The sequence below is a fragment of the Manis javanica genome, chromosome 2 (genome assembly GCF_040802235.1).
Source record: "Manis javanica isolate MJ-LG chromosome 2, MJ_LKY, whole genome shotgun sequence".
In the NCBI taxonomy this organism is placed as follows: domain Eukaryota; kingdom Metazoa; phylum Chordata; class Mammalia; order Pholidota; family Manidae; genus Manis; species Manis javanica.
Window position 1 is genome coordinate 135807326 of NC_133157.1, and position 18826 is coordinate 135826151.

The 18826-nt window shown below is 42.0% G+C and overlaps 1 long non-coding RNA gene across 1 annotated transcript; it reads left to right on the forward strand.

Moving 5' to 3' along the window:
- The first annotated feature begins 3085 nt into the window (after positions 1-3085).
- LOC140845229 (uncharacterized) lies at positions 3086-8336 on the forward strand. The gene is made up of 2 exons (XR_012124011.1): positions 3086-3218; positions 7749-8336. It is a non-coding gene; the product is annotated as an uncharacterized lncRNA (long non-coding RNA).
- Positions 8337-18826: the final 10490 nt, after the last annotated feature.

Sequence of the window (18826 nt, forward strand, 5' to 3'; positions counted from 1 at the left end):
GAGTAAGAGCATCCAGAGAGCAGGGGCACAGACAAACCTGCAGGGACTTCCTGCACAGCACACAATGTCCATGATATTATGTCACAGCATTTTGCCCATACAAATTTAACCCAGGGAAGCTGAAGCAGCTCCTTTGATTTGACAACTACCTCAGTAGTTCCATACCAAATAAACCTGATCACTTCTAGCACCTCTCTTGTGACAAGGTGAAATCCTTTGTGAGTTTCCAGGGGCCTTCTGGGAAATCTCAGAGACAGTTTTAGGTGCAAAAGATAGCATTTAAGATTTGATTTTAGGAAGGCAAAATATCAAAAGTCGTAAGAAAATTTGGACCTGTGATTAAGATAAAATCATGGATTACTGAGAAGCAGGACTTGGCTATCTACTTAACCAAGGTGACAGTAAAAGTTTTTAAAAGAAAGCAGGAGGTAATAAGACGGTAAGGAACCTTAGCTCTTTCAAAAGTGAGAGTACTTGGTCTCCTAAATAATTAGGGACCTGATGAAGTCAGCACAAAGAAAGGAAGTTTTGATAAGTCACAAATCTTTGCCTTCTAGGCAGGTAACTCAGAGGGTGAGAGAGAACCTTTTACATTCTCTTAGGGCAGCCCAAGGAAAATGTAAACGCAAGTCCATTCTGGAAATTTTATAAGCAAACCCATTAAAACTTAGCCAGCTTTGACCACTGCAGATAAAACTCCCTTTCCTAGAACCTTCCATGACTTTCTATATCCATCAGGTTTTGTCTTACACTTTCCTCTTCCTCATTCTGAAACAAACCAGTCATTTTACTTTAGGACAAAACTACCCTCTTTTTCCCTAAAAAGATATCCTGCATTCTTGCATACAAAGTTGTTCCTCTCTCCCTTATTGCTTCTAGTATAGTCTCATTCACATATATGGATTCTAACTTTTACCCAAAGTAACTTCTATTTCACAGAGTAAACTAGGAGCAGATAACTTTGAAGGGTCTGCCGCAGCATTTTGCAATTTTGCAACAGAGCTCATGAAGATATATCTCACAACTGTATATATCCGTACACATCCCTTATAGTATAACTTCTCAATGTCACAAAAATGAACACATTCATTAACAGACCCAAATATATATAACCTCTCTGTACATAGAAAAATAAGAGGCAAAAAAGTATATAAACTTAAGATTGTTGCTTACTAATTAATGTTTCAACATTCTCTTATTTAGAAATGATTTAGAAATCTAATGAATATCCATTAGCTAATTTAGTATTGCTTCAAGTTTTTAGTAACATAAAGACCTTGGAAACCATCTTCAAAGCTGACACTATAATTATGTTTTGTATAAACATAAAGTTTGTCAAAACTTGGATTTAAAAACAAATCTCATTTTTCATTATCTGAAGTATATAGTTGAAATAATGTTACCTTATTTGATAAGTAAACCTGTGTAGGTTTAAGAAGAACATATCCAGGTAGAATAAAAATATACACTTGTATTAAATTTAGCACTGGAAACATAGCTTTTATTAAGTATATAACATTAAACTAGTTTATTTGCCAAAGGTTACCTAAATTATGTGAGCTTGAGTTATTAAAACATTTAAATTAGAAAAACACTTGAATTTCTATGAGAATACTTTTTTAAAAAGTACTTTGAAAGTACTGGATGCTCTATTTCCTCATTTCCTGGGAATATTCAATTCATGTAAGCACCTCACTATCTCTAAACAATCTGAACAGAGTTTCTGTGACTTAAAATATTTTTATAATCTAATTTTCTAATACCATCTGCAGGTAGGAAAATGTTACATCCTTGAACAATGAGAGGTAAAGGCCTTTCTGAATTACAGACATACAAGTATATATCCGAGAGAGACAGCTTATAGCTTCAACTCAAAATTTAGTCTCGAATCAAGAGTAAGCATAGCACCGCAGAGCCCACTGGTTCATCCTGGAGAACTTTCTATTCTCAGTGGGGAGGAAGCCTGCCCATGCTACCCTGAGCACAGCCTTGGGCGTGAAGCCCACTTTTGGGTCCCTGGGTCACAAGTCAGGAATGGAGCACAGAGCATGTTGACAGCCTAGCCACTCAGGCGGAGTAGATGGGGGTTCATGGTGAAGACTAGTCATATCCAAGTCATGGCACCCAGACCGGAAAAAACAGGTACACTACCAGTTCAGGGACAATTGGCACAAGGCTCACCAGGGAGGGTGCCTCAAGAAAAGCAAGGGTCCTGGGCATCTGCAGAGGCAGATGGGTGGGGGGTTGTCCAAGTTCTTTGCGAGTGGCAGGGAAGGGGATCAGGGTCTTATCTGCAACACCGAGGAAGGAGGCACATCCCTCAGGATGAATGAGGGCAGGAGACCTTCATGTTTATGCAGTTCTGGGAGCACAAACATGTGGAGATGTTCCTCAGCTGCTTTCCAGGAGAACGGGGCTTAGATGGAGTTCACCATGGTCACTGTCTTCCAAACAAATGAAAATACGTTAAAAACAGAAATTATTTTCTAAGTCAAGAGTGAATATGTTTTGTTCATTGATCTTTAAGTTTCTTGTAATGCTGTGAATTCCTTGTGCTTAATTCTCTATGAAAGAATAAAAACAGAATTTTGAAAGATACTCATGAAATCTGGAGCAGCAGTCTCTGTTGAAACAATATTTTTCATTTATTGAGAAATTTGTTGCTTCAAGTAAAAGGACTATCATTCTATGCAAAACAGTGATCTCCTTTTGAGTAGATCGGGAAGCAGCTCTTCCTTCTCAGGGAAATATAAGTGTGGTCTGCTTTACATCATTAAAAAGAGATCAGTTAGCTAAACCTCAACACTCTTAGCACAATTCAGCGATCTTCAAAGAAAAACCACATCTCAGAATATTTAAATTTCTGGGTATACACTTAACTATTTAGAAGTAAACCCGATTACATAAATAGCCAAATCATTTTTCCACAATATAACTTTCCTACCAAAAAGCTTTTCATCATTATTTTTCCTTAGGGGATTTTATAACCAGATTAAATTGTAGAAACTCTTGATTTTGGCAGCTAAACTCTTTAGGGAAAAGCTGCCAAATGTTTTTACATCAGAGGAGCACACAAAGCAAGACATAGAAGTGGAAATTCTGGGAAAAGGACAACATGGGGACAAATTCTAGGTTCATTTGTGTGCTGTTTGACCAGTTAGCAGCACTGAAATCATTTGGGACAGACTTCTCACTTGCTGACAGCTGAGCTTCTAGAGGTACCACATCCTCCCTGGGCTGGGGGCAGCCTTCAGTGCTCCAGACAGGGGATGCGGGAGCTTTGGGAAGTGCTGGGCTGGCTCTGCTAGGGGCGTTGCTGGGGGCATGATCCTCTTTCCTGGGACCCCTGGGGATTATCCTGGGGCAGCGGCTGCCTGGGTACCAGAGGACCCTCCTGTCTCCATCAAAATACTCTGGGTGAGGTGTGCTGAGGCCAGAGACAGATCCAGAGAGGGACCAGGGGCCTTTTACAGGCTTGTTCCCCGCATGGTTCTCTGGGGAGACCAGGAATGTGGGGGCCCCAGTGCTCAGGAGGCAGAGGAAGAAAGGGGAACTCTGGGCAAGTCCTAAACTGTGTTTTTGGTGGGAAGGACGTGGCAAGGCAGGGTAGCAGGCTTAGGATTGGTGGTTTGGATTCTTTCGGCAGTGCTGGGGCATGGGGCTGGCCCTGGTTGTCTGGTGCCCTGCCCTGGGGTGCTTAGGGCGGCACTAGAGGCCTGGAGTGAGAGAGCTGATGGGGGAGGTAATGGCGGTGTGGCCTCCCAACCGCGTCAAAATGGCCTTTAACCCCATACTGTCCTGGCCTGCCCATTTCCACGCGGCTGGGCTACACTGTCTTCTCCTGTTTCTCTACTGCTCCTCCTGCTGCACGCGGGCAGTCAGTGAGCAGTGCCTCGGGGCCGGGGATGCCTGCCCCAGTGGCGTGCTGTAGTGCAGCCCCTGGGGAGACTTGCACTGCTGGGAGCTGGCGTAGCATCCGGTACACATGCAAGAGCAGCAAACACCTGCTTACCCACCTAAGTGATGATGCAGAGCAACTGCCTGGTGTGTGCCAGGCATTGTAGATAAGACAGTGAATAAATACTGTTTGCTCCCAAAGGTCCATGGTTCTGTGGGCGCATGGCCTTTGGCCAGTCCCAGGGCAGTAGCAGGCATGCAACTGTGAGTGTAAGGATGGGACAGTGCTAGCCCACACGTGCAAGGTCTTCCCAGGGCTGTGCTATAACTTAGCTAAAATTTACAGGAAGAATAGTCATTAATCAGGCAAAAAGGGCAGAGAAATAATGGTCAAGGCAGAAGGAAGTGCAGGAGAAAATGCAAGGCGTGAGAAGGTATTGGTTCTTCTGAAAAGTAAACATTTCACTTGGCCGCCTCACAGCTTGAGAAGACAGATACTGGGACGTATGGCTGGAGGGAAAACACAGTGTACATCAGGAGGCACTGTCCGGCCCTGCACAGGAGCTGGACTTTACAAGGAGAACAAGGGGAGCCCTTAAAGAGGGTGGGGTGCTGGGAGTGGAAAATGAGGAGCTGGGTTTGAGAAACCTCTGTTGCAGCGTTTGTGTAGCAGGTCAGAGTGGATACCGGGCTGACAATGGGAGGGCAGGACTGGAACCTCCGGAAGAGGATTGGGATGGAAGTGTAAGTTTGGGTCTCTTCACTATGAGATGATGAATGAACCTGGTGATTAGATTTCCCCAGGTAAGTGTGAGAAGGCCCAGAGAAATACAGCCTGGGTGACGAGCAGGGTGCCAGGGCAGCAAGAGTCTGGGGGAGGAGATGGCCAAGAGCATCCAGTGTCGTAGAAGGTCAGTTGCAATGCAACTTCCTATTTTTCCATTACTATATTTTTCTTAATATTAGTTTCCATTTAGATTCTTCTCTTTCTTTTCTTTAAATGTTCTCTTTTCTTTCTTTCTTTTGAAAATGCATCTTTCCTTTGAATCTTTTGAAGTTCTTAACAGAAGAAGGCCAGGAAGACAGCAAGCCCCTATCACCAAATATTGAAATCTGGAGAATTTAGTTTTCCTTGTTTCCTAAAAATATCTCTCAAAACAATAGCAAAGCTGATAGTTCATTAGAAGAAAGTAATACATTGATTTTGGTAAAGTCTCCCATAGTTTCCTGTTTGACAGAACTGTGGGGTGATGGGCTATACAGGAGAATGTTTTGTTAGTAACTGAGTCAGAATTAAAGAGCTGAATTGATCCCAAGGAAATCCAACTTTATTTTTCCTGCTTCTTCCCACCCCCCATGAAGAGTTATTCATTATAAAACTTCTTTGTAAAGTGATCTTTGTGTCCTTTTGAGCTTGAAATTATACTCAAATGTTCTTCTGGAATGTTTTCATTTTCTTTTAAAATAATAAATTTATTGACTCTCTGGAACTAAATTAAATTAGGCAACATGGCCAGGAAAGAGGGGGAGAAACGGACATGGCTCCCACCCGAGGGTTAGTGTGAGTTGTAACATTTCTTACTTTGGCCAGTGTGGCCTTGGATTAGCTAAAGTTTGCTTTTAAAACAGAAACCAGTTCCATTGCTTGCCAGCTGTGACCTTGGGCAACCTCTTGAAGCACTAAATTTTTCATCTATGAAATGGGGATAGTAATAATGTCCAATCCATGGGATTGTAAGGAAGGTTATGTGAGAAAACATATGATAAATACCCAGCATATATGAGTGCTCAGAAAGGTTGGCTATTCTTAAAACAGAGAGGCCATATACACAATTCACACGGGAGGAGAAGCTGCCCCTGTGCAAAAATGCTGTGGCGCATTTGGTCCCATTACTGCAGTGCTTCCAATAGACCAGGCAAGATGAGGTCACATGGAAACCACAGGCCGAAGGGTAAAGGAAGGGACTGCCTCAGTGTGCCTTGTATCACCTGTCCAATAGAGCCTGACCCCCTAACTCGCTGCTCCAGCTGGGGGTGGTGTTTCCTGACTGGACCGGGTGTGCCCATGCCCGAGTCACTGTGACCCGGGCTGACCCAGTGTCCTTCTGTCTCGGGGAGCTGTGCTAAGTGTCCTAACAATGTACCTGGGGTGAGCTGGGAACTCCAGTTCTCTGTGCCTCTTTTCCTGACACGTCTCTAGTTAGTGGATAAAGGATGGATCTGCTTAAATTCACCCTTTATATAAATAAGATTAAATAGAGCATACATGGAAATTTTTTGTGTACAATTGTTTTTAATATTTAGAATATTTGTCATGAAAATTAGGATATGGGAATATTAAGGAAGCAAATGTTAAAAAATCTTTCCCATCAGGTTCTATGCATCTTTAGAAATGAGGGACTGTGACAGGAGAGTAAACTTTACAGCTGCTTCTGTGTCCTGCTCATCACCTTTGGGTAACCGCTCTTGAATGTCTTGTTTGCCTTTGAACTAGATGTGCTTCAGAAGCCCATTTATTTACCAGGCTTGGTCTTGGGTCACTGTGATGTCATTTCAGGTCTGCATCCTCCAGGGCTTACAGCCTAATTGGGAAGACAGGGAAGTGAGCCTGAGCGACAAAAGGATGTGTTAAGTGCTGTGATATTGGCAGCCCTGGTTGGGGAAGTGGTGACAATCACAGGGAGGAAATCACCAGGAGATGGTACCACCGGCTTGGGGGACCGTGTTCGGGTGGTGAGGATGCAGGCCAGGGGGCTGGAGGTGCTTATTCAGCTCTCCATTTGCCTCTGGGGCATCTTTCTGCCTTGCTTGCACGAAACACTGTTCTATGTTAACATACATGTCCGGGACGGAGGAAGCACCCTGCCAGTGGTGTCGTCCATCCCCTCCCATGCTGTTACTCGTAGCTGCTGTGTGGAGACCTTCCACCACCCCAGCCCTGGGCTGGTGAGGAAGCCATCTTGTTTCTTCTAGGAAATGGAAGTGATGCCTTCTGCCTGGAGGATTAAATGGCATAACATATGTCAATTTTCTAAAGACTATACACCCACCAGGCATCACTAATAGAGCTCAGTATACACATGTTCACACTCTCAGTGCAATGTCTCATCAGCAGTGAAACCATGTCACGTGATGTATTGTCATAAACAAAACCTTACATTTCCTCCAGAGAGTCCCAGAGAAATTGGCAGAGGTTAGCATTAACCTAATTTGTCCAAGAATTATTTCCCAGAATAAGTCGCTGTGACTTCACCAAGAACCTTATCTGGTGGGAAAGAAAGCCTGGATTTCATTCTGTAGCTGCTAGACTTTGCTAGCTCATTGCAGTTGAGCAATACTGACAAATCCTCAAGAGTCAAGCATAGCTGACTCTTGTCAGCCTATGAGGCATTTTCCTGTGAGAATCTGGCTCATCGTTGATGATGAGGGAAAGCCCAGCTTTGGCGGTGGCAAGCCCTTATCCCCGGCATGCATTTGACCTCAAGGCCTCAGAACTGCACAGACTCACAAGCTATGGAGAGCCCCAGCACAGCCTGAGCAGAAGGCCCTGTGGCTCCAGCTCCTGCGGGCTGAGAGGACAGTGAGGGGGGGCTTTGCCAGCGTCTGATGGGCCAAGGCTCAGCCCTGGGAAAGTCAGCGCTGAGGCTGAGAGCTGAGGGGGTAAGGGGGCTGCTCTCAGCATGATGTTTTACTAATAAATGAGAAATTTACTGAGCAAAATGCCTATGTCCTTGGTTGGGGCACACATAACTCACAGGTACAGAGTTACAAAAAAGAGATCCTTGGTCTGCTGAATTTGAAGACTTTGCCTTCCAGATGTTGATATTTCATAAAGGTTTCCTTTTCTGCAGTCCCCAGAGTTCCCCACAGTGACATGTCTGAAGAAGAAGGAGAAGGCTAAGGGAGTTGCCCTGGGGTGTGATGGAGAGGGCTTCAGGCTGAGCTGGAGGTCCAGTGTGCCCAGCACAAGCCGCCCGCTGCAGCACCCTCATCTTCAAACGTAGGAGAGGAGAAACTCGGATTGAAGACCCTCAGCTCTGCAGGTGTGCCTCTGGCAAGGAGCTTCAGCATTTTCATGGGCACTTCTATTTATTACGGCAAAGCCTGGATCTGAGGCCAACTTGCACAGAGGTGGGCAGGACAGTAGGAGGGAGGAGCCCAATGGCTCCGGTCAGAGGGTGTGCAAGGACCTGCAGGCATTTGGCGGTTACCTTGAGAGCACTCTGCCCTTGCCCTGGGGACCCTGGGGCTGCAAGACACATGCTCCTTTCCATCTTCCCACTCTGATACAAATCACTACAGTGATTTCCGAAGTCCCACACCAGGGGTTCTAGGGCTCAGCATGCCAGATTTAGCAAACGAAATACTGAACACCAGTTCAATCTGAATTTCAGATAAACAGTAAGTGATTTAAAAATAAAGCTATGTCCCAAATATTACATGGGTGTCCTGACATTAAACAATTGCTCATGTTTATCCTTCTAAAATTCTAACTTAACTGGGCCTCCTATATTTTCTATCCATGATGAAAATGTACCTTAATGATGACTACTCCACTGGCTTTATTTATTTATTTATTTATTTATTTTGGCTTGGTATATCTTTTTCTGGCTTTTATGGTTGGTCTTTTTTTTCTGTGGTTGTGTTTTGGATGTATGTATCTTATGTGAAAGTATGGTGCCTCATCTAAGAATCTTTATAAATGGGCAAGTTGAAGGAAATTGCACTTATGTAAACACTACATGTTTCTGCTAATTTTTTTTCCTATATTCCATTTTGTCCATTCTTTTTCTCATTTTTTTTTTCTAGTGGATGAATTGGTTCCTTTATATCTTTTCCATTGCTTACCAGAAATTAGTTACATTATTCTGTCTATTGTTTAATGTTACAAGGATAACATGTATTTCAGTGAACAGTCTAAAATGAATACTTCTGTCATTCTTTCTACTGATACAGAATATTGGAAAAATGTAATTCTGATAATTTCTTTCCATCTTTTGTGCTGTTAGTCTTTTAATTTCACCAACTTGTTTTACCTTGCCATTATTTCTATGTTTATGTTGTATCACCAGTTATTTATATTTATCAAGATGTTTAGCAAAATATTTTGCTCATTATTTCTCCTTTCATTCCTTTCTTTCCTTTGGGTCAGTTTCCTGTTTATTAAAGTGAATTCTTTATTAGTTGTGGTAGGCAGAATAATGGCCCCCAAATTGGGTACATCTTAATCTCTGAAACCTGGAAACATGTCATCTTACATGACAGAAAGGAATTAAGGTTGCAAAAATAAGGTGGTAGAATTAAAGTTGTTAATGAGCTCACCTTAATGTAAGGACATTGGTCTGGATTATGCAGTTGGATCCAGTGTACTGACAGGGGTCCCTTCAAGCGGAAATGGAGGCAGAAGAGGATTTTGGAGCCCAAGTAAGGTTTGAAGACTCTAGGCTGCTGAATCTAAGGATGAGGAAGGGGACATGACCCAAGGACTGTGGTGGCCTTTAGAAGCTGGAAAAGGCAAGGAACAAATCCTGCTCCAGATCTTCCAAACAGGAACACAGCCCTGCTGACCCCGTGAAGTTAGCCCAGTAAACGTCTGGCCAGGCAAAGTGCAAGGGGATAAAATGGGTGGCTTTAAGCCACCAAGCTTATGGTAATTTGTTACAGCAGCCATGGGAAATTATAAAGCAGTGTCCTGGCATTGAGAAGGAGACAGTGGTAAGCTCTCTGGGTACATTTTCTCCTCACTCTGTGAATTTGGGGAGCCACTTAATCTCTGACTTCTCTATTCCCTCATCAGCAAAGTAGGGGTCAGAGTCTTCACAGCCCATCCCCTACCCACTTGGCAGGTCTGTGAGGGAGGCAGAGATGAGGTCTGTGAAAACCCTTTGAAAATGGTCCATCATGCACATCCAATAGTGGTGGTCCCCACCGGTGGTACTCCAGCTCTTCACGCATCAGTTCTGACCCCTCATTTTCTGCCAGGCCTTGTGCTTGAGCCACGTCCATGTCCCCAGGAGCTTCATAAAGCATTTCAAGTGTTCCAGTCCTGATTATAGAAGAGACAAATGGGGCTGGAGGCCACAGCGTGCGAGGTGGAAGACACACTGCGCAGGAGCAGCAGGGCAGAGCCGCGGGCGCTCTGGTCCAGACCCTTCGGAACCACGAGCTCCTGGCCGGCCGCATGACACCAGGGGAGAGCATAGGCAGGATCCTGTCTCCAGCCTTCCAGATGCCAGAACCTCTGCTCCCACCTCACATTCTCTGTTTTGCTAAGTGCAGACCTCAGCAGGCTAGTGTGGAGTTCATGCTCCTGGTGCTTCAGTTTCCAGGGAGCAGACAGTGAAATGTCTCAGCACAAAAATTAAAGTTGTCAATAAGCAAGTATAACTTCAACGAAAATGTGCCCTAGCCAACTCATACTTGAGCACATTTTAAGCATACTGTTTTTTAAAAAAAAATGAGCCTTAATGATTTAGATTTTTTTTTTTTAGTTTTTCATAGCCTTATTGGCCTTCCAGAATTCATCACTTAAAATTGCAACATTAGAGGGAATTACCAGGATTAGGTTTTTCACTAGCCAATTACAATTTCAACTAAGACCTATTCTAGCCCAGTTGTCAGACACCTCCTCGAGGCTTTGCCTTCCTGCTGGTGGGCAGAGTTGACCTGCAGATAGATGCATCTGCTTGGATTTCCTGGCTGATGTCACAGGATGGCTGGGCTGGCATGGAACACTGGCACATAAAGAGGCACACATTATAGTGAAATATTGCAGGGGAAATATTCTTGACTGAAAAGGGGATTTCTCATGTTTATCTGCCTTGGCCACATCTTACATTGGCCCCCTCTGTATTTGTTGCCTGTTGTGTGGTGTTTCTAAGGCAAGTTGGCTGATGTGTTTCATCTCAGTAGTGATCATGATGGGAAAGTGTGTCCATAACGGTCATTACGCACTCTGGCTTCATTTTCATTGGGTGAGATCTGAAGTTGGTCATTCCCCGAAGGATTGCAATGACAGATGAGATTTGGAGGAAGAGCTCTGCTTCGGGAGGTTGTGCAATTGAATGAGGAAAGCCGCCTGATTCTGGTCTCAGCTTGCCACCTGTCAGCCTTCTTCAGCCATTCCCAACCTCCTCCTGCCTCAGTTTCCCCCTTAGAGAAGCAGGATAGGTAACGGTGCTCATCTCTCAGCACCCTTTGTGGATTAACTTAGAGAAAGCATGCCTTGTACTTAGTAAGTGTGTGGCTCAGTGGGCACTCAATGTGTGCATGCCCATCCAGGATCATACATGGAGTCCGGCAGCTCTTCTGCCTAGAAACTTTGGCTCTTTGCAATGGTGAGGATGTAAAAGAGGGTCTCATAATTTATACTGTCTGTTTCAGAGGTATACGGACTCTTCTGTGGGTTTATTTTATAAGGTACATATGATTGCATTTAAGGTCCACCCAGATAATCCAGGGCAAATTTGTCCTCTCAATATCCCTAACTTAATCACCCCTTTTGCTATAAGGTCATGAGTTCCTGGGATTAGGGTGTAAGTGTTTCTTCTGGCGGGGTTCATAGACCTCCCCCTGCACCACTTTGCCACAGCATGTGGCACCCTGGGATGAGCCCGAGTGCCACCAGCCTTCAGCTCTCTTGCTTGGGGAAGCTGGAGGTTCTAATATGGGCAGAATCTCTAATGGGGAGACAATCTCCACACTGTCTGTTTAAATTTCAACACAGAGGCAAGACTGAATCTTCTGTTACATGTGACAGGGACTGCAGAGATGGGGCAGGGCAGGACCCGGGAGGGAGCAATGCTCTTCATGCAGTCAAGACGTGCCTCCGTCTTTCTTTCCCTTTGTCTGTGGACATTTACCCAGGGAGGGGTTTGTGTAGTCCGTGAGGGAGTCACCTGACATGCAGCAAACTTGTCTGGGATAGCCGTGGGAAGAGAGCTACAGTTTCTTCTGCCTTCTGACAAAAGCAAGAGATGCTGACACCAGTGTTAAGAACATTTGTAATTTATCGTTGGTTAATTTTCTTTCTTTTTGTAAATTTCAGGTTCATTGAAGTGTAATTGTCAAATAAAATTGTGAGTTATTTAAAATGTGTGTCATGGTGATTTAATATATGTGTGCACTGTGAAGGATTCCCCCATTTAATCAACACACTCAACACCTTAGATGTCTATCTTTTTTTTTTTGAAGCAGAGTAAAAGTTTTATTTAAAGTTACTCAGAGAGCAGCACCCTGAAAGGTTGAAAAGAGAGAGTTTAAAGTGAAAAGGTTATGCACTTAGAAAGTGCAAGCGACCTCAGGGAGAGGAGCCCCAGATGTCTATCTTTTTGTCTCTAAGTTCTGCTCTCTTAACAAATTTCAGCTATACAGTACAATGTTATCAACTATAGCCACCATGTTAGATAGATATTAGATCCTCAGATCTTACTCATCTTACAGCTGAAAGTTTATATCCTCTACCAGCCTCTCTGCATTTCCTCCATCCCAGCCCCTGGCAACCACTTTTCTACTCTCTTGTTTCTATGAGTTTGACTTTTTTTTTTTTTTTTTTAAGATTTCACATATGAGTGATACCAGGAGATAATTGTCTTTCTCTGCCTGCCTAATTTCACTCATTTTTCTTAAATCATTTTTCCCCTATAAGCACAAACTATTATTTGAAAGTTAGGAGTTTTAATACATGAAACCAATTTTCAAGGCATTTTGGGGGAGTGTAGTTTCCATTTTAGGCCTGTGATCATTTTGGAAATGGTGTCGACGTGAATGGGGAGCAGGCAGCTGGTAAAGAGGGAAAACAGAATTGGTGGGGATGAATTCCCGGCTCCACAGACCCTCCGTTTACTGGTGCTGTGTTACAAGTTCCTCCAGGGTGCTGTCTCTGGTGGGGCCCCTGTGGCACTGTTCTGGGAACAGAGTGTAATAAGCCCCCATACACACACTTAGACTCAGTGGCCATTTCTTCCTCCTTTTGTCAATTGGTTTATTGTTATTACAAACATCAAGTAGCCACTTTTAGTATTGAGAGTTGAGTTTGACTAAAATTTTACCAAAAATTTCACAACTGGAGATGATCTGAAAAAGACATGAAATTAATTTTTTAAGCCTGCAATGACACTACTATTTCATAGTGACCAGTCCATGTTACAGGCACACTTGGTGGTTTTTAAACTCATCAGTGTTCCTAAAAGATTTGCAGACCCAGTTTATTAAAAACAGGAGAGGTTAAGGGTGCAGAACCTTCATGAAGTCGAAAATCCCTGTATGGCTTTTGATTCTCACAAACTTAACTATCAATAGCCTACTGTTGATTTTATGATGGTAAATGATAAAGTAGACTAACATCTACATATATTTTATGCTTTCATGACTTACCTTTTTCTTATTTTTTCAATGTTTCTAGGCTATCTAGTTCCTCTGTAAGTTTTTTTCAACTTGTTGCAAATCTCAAAATTTTTCCTATCTATTTATTGAAAAAAAATCTACATGTAATATACCTATGCAACTCAAACCCATGCCGTTCAAGGGTCAGTTGTATACACATATGCACACAGTTCCCATTGGTTCTGTTTCTCTTGAGGCCTTCAGCTGACTGGATGAGGCCCACCCACATTATGGAGGGTAATCTAATTTACTCAAAATTTACTGATTGAAATATGTTAATCACATCTAAAAAAAAATCTTTCACAGCAGGATCTAGACTGATATTTGACTAAACAAATGGCCACAAACTTGGTGGCTTACAACAATTAGAAATGTGTACTCTCACACTTCTGAAGGCCAGGACCCCAAATAAATGTGTGGACAGGGCTATGCTCCCTTTGGAGGCCCTAAAGAAGGATCTTCCTTCGCCTCTTCCCCCCGCAGTCATTGGCATTCCTTGGCTTGTAGCTGCATCTCTCTGGTCCCTGCCTGTTTCATCAGGTGACAGTCCTGTCTGTGTATCTCTGTATGTTCTCTCCTCTTCTCATAATGACACCAGTCATTGGATTTAGGGTTCACCCTAATACAGTATGACTTCTTAACTAATTACATCTGCAAAGACCTTATATCTCCAAATGAGGTCATGTTCTGCAGTTCCAGGTGGACAGGAGTTTTTTTGGGGGGGGGCACTATTTACCCCAGTATAATTTCTATTTGTAGGTGGTAACACTTAGTAGATTTATATTTAAATGCTTATTTCTTCAATCTCTCTCTCTTTTGCTGATGGGCAGGGAGTATGCTTTATATGCAGGGCCCTCTTATATATCGACGTGCTCAAGAGATATTGGACAAATGGGTCAATTAAATTACTGACTTGTCTATACTTTCCTATATTAACTTGGATACTCTATTGTAGATTTACTCATAGAAACTAAAGACAATATCTTTTAATATTTGTTTGTGCTTTCCTCTTTAAATTAGTTTTAATTAGGAATAAGTTTTAAATTGAAGGTCAATTCTATCGGTAACTGCTATTCACAGGTACAAACACTTTGCCCTCTGTTTTGAATTGAAGAACCCAGAATTCCACAAGCTTTCACTTCCAGTGCAGCCCAGCATCAGCTGAGTATCTGGATGCTGTCCTTCAGGGTCTTCCAGCTGACCTCACTGTGTCTTTCACATTCAGGAGGGACCTACTCATTAAGGCAGCAGGCCTCACCCGTCAGTGCTGTTGCCTGCAATTCCTGTCCACGGCCCTGTCTCTGTGGACAGTGCCCAATAGACCTGCACTTACACCCACCATAGGGGCTCTGAATGAGGCCCCAGAGTGGTGAGAGCAGCTGACCCATGGCTCTTCCTGGGGAAGCCCAGGGCAGGCAGGCTTGAGGGGACAGCAGGATGTGCAGCTGGAGGGGTGGGCCTTGTGGTGGGGGGCACCCAATCAGGGAGCTTCACGTGCAGCTCAGCACGGAGAAGACTGGGATCAGGGGCGAGGTAGGTGGCCTGTGATGGGCAGCAGGCCTGGGAACAGGTTTAGGGCAGTGGGAAGCCATTGAGAACATTTAGTTGTGAGTGATGAGATTTGGTTTGCATTGAAACTCCTCCCCTGCAGCCTCCAGCCCTTTCAGCTCCAGTTCTCAGCATCTGCCCTGGGGTTCACCTGCCCTGGTCAGTACTGAAGTGCTGGTCATTCCTGGGGACAGCTTTTGCCTGACTTGTATTTTTATCTCAGCCCTGCCTACCCACTGCAGAAGCATGTCACTTTCTCACTTACTCTGTGATCTCGCATGAAGCACTCCAAAGAGGGGACTCCCAATGCCCGTGTCCCCTGTTCTGTGTTAGTTGTTGAGCCAATGGTAAGCATAGAGGTAGGAATGGTATCTGCCTTTGTTGTCACTGTCCTTGAGCAGAAAGCCTTGTATGCATTAAAAGCTCAAAATATTTATTAACTGAAGTAATGAATGAATTGATGCATAGGGAAGACCTGACATATCAGCCAGGTTCAGTCATCAGAGTGACCATACCAAGAACCTCATGAGATAAAGGTTTATGGCAGCAGTCTGACTTCACACAGTGGTGGAACAGGTTGGGTCTTAGTGGGTAGAGGAGATCAGAGAGACAGCAGCACATCCTCAGACTGAGAAGGCCAGCACATCAGCCACTGAAGTGGGATACACGGAGGGCAGTGGGGGAGGTCCACGTGTTCTCTGTGCAGCTGCTGCCTCGTGGATCCCAACCAGTGCCTGTGGTGGGCTTGGGTCCCTGCTGGTCAGCTGGGTCATCATGAGGACAGACAGCTGGACCAGGGGCCATCTGAGACTCCCTTGAACATTTCATAGCTGCCCTTAACCAGGCTGATTTGGGGAACACCTACAAAGTGCAGACTGCTTAGCTTCTGCTTTCCACATCCTTCTTCTGGCCAATCGAAACTGGAACATTCAAGAAAGGGAATTCTGGAAATGTAGTTCTCAGCCTGATACAACTCAGTCCCCCACACCTGGCACCAGGTGAAAAGCCAACATCAAATTCATTATGGAAGGTATGGTTCCTTACAGAAAATAAAGTAATAATAAAAATAGTAATTATGATAGCTAGCATTATATAGCACGTTCAATGCCATGCACTAAAAGCTTAACACATAGTAATTAATGTGGAGTCTAAGGTTTTCATCATTTTAATATAAATATAACATTAAGATATAAGAATCCTTGTAGCTTTTTGTGGTATTTTTCTTGTAATTTTAATCATCCCTTTTGGTGTACCAAAATTTAGAACAATATTAAAAAAAATAATAGCTATATTAAGATGTAATTCATATACCATAAAATCCATCCTTTCAAAGAATACATAGAATTCAGTGGTTTTTAGTGTATTCATGAAGTTTCACAAACATATAATTTTGGAACATTTTCATCAACCCAAAAAGAAGCCCCATTCCACCTCCTCCTGACTCTGGAAACCACTAATCTACTTTCTGTCTCCATGATTTGTCTATTTTGGATATTTCATACATATGTAATCACGTAATATGTGGTCTTTTGTGAGTGACATCTTTCACATAGGAATGCTTTTGAGGTTATCCATGCTGTAGCATGTATCAGTACTCCAATCTTTCTTGGTGGTTAAGTATTCCTCTGTATGGATAGACTGCATTTGGTTATCCATTCATCAGTTGATGGACATTTGGGTTGTTTCTGCATTTTGACTATTGCAAAGAAGGCTGTTGTGAATCTTATATAAGTATTTACATGGACTTATGTTTAATATCTTGTGGATATATATTAAGAGTGGAACTGTTGGGTCATATAGTAACTCTGTTGTTTGAGGAACTGTCAAAATGGTTTTCCAAAATGGTGCCACCATTTCACAGCCCCACAGGCCATGTTTGAGGGTTCCAGTTCCACATCCTTGCCAACACAAGCCACCATCTGCCTTATACCACCTTGATGGGTGTGAAATGCTATCTCAATACGATTCTGATTTACATTTTCCTTATAACTAATGAAGCTGTGCATGTTTTAATGTGTTTATTGTCTGTATGTTTTCTTTGGAGAAATGTCTATTCATATTTGTTACTGCTTAGTTGCATGAGTTCTTTATATATTCTTGATACAAGTTCCTTATATATATGATTTTGCAAATATTTTCTCTCATTTTGTGGATTGTTTTTTTACTTTAATGACATGCAAATATTTTTGAAGTACAGTAGTCTTAAATTTTGATGAAGTTTAATATACCTATTTCTTTTTGTTGTTGCTGATGCAACACTACATCCAAGACAGACATCACAAAGAATGGTACCAAATGTCTAACCCAAGTTCAGGAATACTTACTCCTATGTTTTATTCTAAGAGTTTTACAGTTTTAGCTCTCATGTTTAGGTGTATGATCCATTTTGAGATGATCCATTTTTTGTGTGTTGTGAGGTTCAGATCTAACTTCAGTTTTTTCATGTTCATATCCAGTCCCAGAAGCATTTTTGAAAAACTATTTATCCCCCATTGAATTGTCTTGACATCCTTGTCAAAAATCAGTTGACCATAGATGTATGGGTTAAGTTCTAGACTCTCAATTCTATTCCATTGGTTTATATATCTATTCTTATGCCAATACCACACTCTCTATTACTGTAGCTTTTCAGTAAGTTTTAAAATCAGGAAGCGTAAGTCCTTTGTTTTTCTTTTTCAATATTGCTTTGGCTATTTTGGGTCCCTGTATTTGTATATAAATTTTATGATGAAGTTGTCAATTTCTTCAAAAATTATGCTGGTGTTTTGTTAGGATTGCAGTGAATCTATAGGTCAATTTAGGAAGTATTGCCACCTAAACAATAATAAGCCTTCTGAGCCATCGTCATGTGATACGTTTACCTTTATTTGGGTCTTTAATTTTTTTCAACAATGTTTAGAGTTTTCAGTATACAAATTTTGGGCTTCTTTCATTAAATTTATTCCTAAATTTATTTTATTTTTTTTGATGTTACTGTAAGTGGGATTTTTGTCTTATTTTTATGTTTGGATATTTAATTGCTAGTCTATATAAATATAGGATTTTTGTGTATTGCTCTGGCATCCTAAAATGTTACTGAACTCACTTATTTATTCTCACAGTTTTTCCTCGGGATTTTCTCTCTACAAGATCATGCCAAGTGTGAATGCAAATAGTTTTGCCTTTTTTCAAATCTAGATGGCGTTTATTTCTTTTTTATGTTTAACTGCTCTTGTTAGAACCTCTAGAACAACTTTAAATGGAAATCGTGATAGTGGACATCCTTATGTTATTCTTGATCTTAAAAAAAAGGCATTCTTTCTTTTACCATTATGATCTTAGCCATTTAATGGATGCTATTTATCAGATTGAAGAAATTCTTTTATATTGCTAGTTTTTTGGATATTTTTCAATGCTTCTTCTACATCTGTCAAGCCAATTGTGTGTTTTTTTGTCTTCTATTTTATTGATATGTTACATTGATATTTTTAGATGTTAAATCAACCTTTATTCCTGGGATAACTCCCACTTGGTGATGGTGTATAATACTTTTTACATGTTTCTGGATTTGACTTGCTGATACTTTGATGAGAATAGTGTCTAATTTTGTAAGGGACATTTGCCTGTAATTTTCTTTCCCTGTGAATATCTTTGTCTGATTTTGGTATGAGGGTAATATTTGTTTCATAAAATGACTTGAGAACTTTTTCTTCCTCTCTATTTTTTGGAAAAGTTCATGAAGTATTGGTACTAATTCTTCCTTAACTGATTGGTAGAATTTACTAGTGAAGCGATCAGATTCTCAGCTTTTCTTTCTGGGAAGTCTAAAAAATGACTAATTTAGTCTCTTTACTTGTTATATGTCTATTTAAATTATCTATTGCTTCTTGAGTCAGTTTCAGTAGTTTGTGTCTTTCTAGGAATTTATGAATTTCATTTAGATTACCTAATTATTGTTACAGGATTTTCTTGTAATCTTTTTTATATCTATGATGTTAATAGTGATGACCCCATTTTA